Source organism: Rousettus aegyptiacus, unplaced genomic scaffold, assembly GCF_014176215.1.
Source record: "Rousettus aegyptiacus isolate mRouAeg1 unplaced genomic scaffold, mRouAeg1.p scaffold_m13_p_2, whole genome shotgun sequence".
NCBI lineage: Eukaryota > Metazoa > Chordata > Mammalia > Chiroptera > Pteropodidae > Rousettus > Rousettus aegyptiacus.
In genome coordinates this window covers 40,197,533-40,200,141 of record NW_023416295.1, presented here as the reverse complement: position 1 = coordinate 40,200,141, position 2,609 = coordinate 40,197,533, and the positions used below count along the sequence as shown (strand labels likewise).

General features: G+C 37.3%; 1 pseudogene; it reads right to left on the bottom strand.

Annotated features, from left to right (window-relative positions):
• Positions 1-488: 488 nt before the first annotated feature.
• Positions 489-1,429, bottom strand: LOC107513279 (annotated as a pseudogene).
• Between the last annotated feature and the right edge of the window lie 1,180 nt (positions 1,430-2,609).

The window sequence follows — 2,609 nt, the reverse complement described above, 5'->3', positions numbered from 1 at the left end:
TTTCCTGCGGTCACACAGTTAAAAAGCAGTGGAATTGGGATATAAACCCAGGTAGATTGGGTCATGCTTTGGGGGGATTCTGAAACCTCAAACTAATAGAACTTTCTTCTCTTCTTTTCTAAGTAGGTGTAGTCCTTCTTTAATTTCAACTTATTAAAAAATGCTTTATAGTTTAAGGCAGTGGAAGGAAGGCTGGCATCAAATATTTTGATCGGAAAAGGTGATAACAAACAAAAAAGGTGGAAGCTTTTTAATAAAGAAATTGCATTTCTAAATGATCTGTATTTGAATATAATAAATCTTCAGTTATACTCAATTACTACCTATGTTGTACAACAGATACTTTCTATTTAATTGCTAATAAAGGGCTACACAACTAAAAAAAAAAAAAATGACTAGAAGATTGCCCTGTTTAAGTATAATAGTAAAACTCAAAGGCTTTTGACCCAAACTGCCAGGACCAGTATTTTGGTAAGAGCTGGGCTAGGACCTTGAACAGAGTATGAGTATGTGCAGGTGGCATCCCTGAGAATCAGAGCCTCAGTGGACTATGAGTGTTACAGCTGCATAACTCGCTGAACTATCTTGCCAGTTTCCACACTACCTTGACTGGGAATAATTCAAAAAGGAAAAGCTAATATTCATTCCATTCTTCTGGAGCTCTGTGATAGCACTTTATAACACCCAATGGGATGTCTTCCACATATAGCATTATGGTATTTCTTCAAGTAATTGGTGAAAGATACAGGATCTAACTGTTCTATAATACTCATGCCCATTTTATCTAGATGTTCAATGGATCTATAAGTCTACCCCTGAGATTCGTCATAGTAACTGTAATAGAACCTTTGTCTCCAATGCCAGAAATCAGAAGAAACCACAAAGAGATTATTAAGATCTGCTAAATATTTACTGAAGAGTTTTCCTAATTCCTGTTCTTTTGACTCATTCAGAGCTCCAACCAATATGAAAATAATGGTGAACTCATCCTTATGGCTTTCCATGGCTTTAACTGTATAAGGCAAATGCATTTCAATACTGTGCTGATCTTCATCTGTCTGCAGAGACATGCATTCAAACATCCCTGTCTTCTACAGTTCTCTGTAAATTTTTTGGTCAAAACCAAGGTTATACAGAGGTGTCCTATATATATCCACTCTGGAAAGTATATGTGGAGAGAGGTGCACATGATGAGAAGGCCCAAGTGAAGGCCCAGAAAATTCTCTGGGTACTGGATCAACTTGTTTGTAAGCATGAGCAGCACAAGCCCCTGCGTGGGGTGGTATAATGGCTCTAGCAGGTCTTTTTGTAGACCGCACTTGTGAAAGCCAAACTTCTAGCTGTGCATTCACCCATGGTCCTGAGGCCGTGTACAGCTCCCGACGTGACTGGCTGCTCAGCAGACCACTTGGCTGGACATCTCGGTGCCCGAGCCGCTCTAAAGGGACCGGGGAATCTCTTCCAGTATTATTATACTATGATTACCTTTCTTGAATTTTTCATTTTAATTTATCATTAGTCAACTTGAGCGTACTTTCAAGCAATCTTTTTCAATAAGTGTATGATTAGTATAGATTTATAAGTCTATATGCTACATTTAATATATTTTGACTGCAAGTAACAAAAAATATGACTCAGATTGGCTTAAACCAGTGGTTCTCACACACTAACCTGCCTCTGATTCATCTGAGGGGCTTCTTAAGGCACAGATTGCTGAGCCCCACCCCTGGTTTCTGATTCTACAGGGCTGACAAAGGGCTCTAAAATGTGCATTTCTATTAATTTTCCAGGTGAGCTTGATGCTGCTGGTTTGGGTCCATACTTTGAGAAAATGACCTTAAAATTCAAGATTCAGGCCTAAAGTAGGCTTAATCTGATTTCTCCAGCTCTATTTCCCTGCTTCTTTCTTAGCTGTTACCTCCTCTGTGTGTCTGCCTAACTCTCAAATGGGTACGATGAGCGCGGCCATTTTAAACCTTGAATCTATGCACAAAAATATCCAAGAAAAGAGAACTTAGCACTTTCAGTAATTTTTCTAAATCAAGGAAATTTCTTTACTAAAGCCTTCAGAAAATTTCTTTGGGTCACGGCCTAAATTAGATTATCTCTTCTTTCTTGAACGAATTCTAACGGGCAGGGGAGCATTGTTTGCTGATTGGCTTAGGTCCGTGTTCCTGAAATAATCATAGAAGAAGCAGGGCATGCCTCTAAGATGAATCAAGGACTAACCTGGAAGTGCAGGAATTGTAGTACTTAGTTGGAGGATGAGGATTTTGCTATTATACCTTCTTTTTCACTGTTTTGGTTCAAAGCACATTAAAAAAAGACATTTAAAAAAAGTCTTTCAAAAGGAATCTTTGGAATCTATCTTTGGGAAATTGTGCTGTAAAATTTTACTTTCCAAAATCAACCTTAAAGCTAATATTTGAAGTTTACATATTAATAACAATATAACAATATTTATAATGATTGATAGAACAACTATACATATTTCTAAACAGTAACTTTAACACAATACTAAACAAGATTTTTTCATAAATAAAATAGGTACCTGTCTGTATGCAAAGTCTCACTGTAGTTATGAAGAGGATATTAATTTATAGAGTACC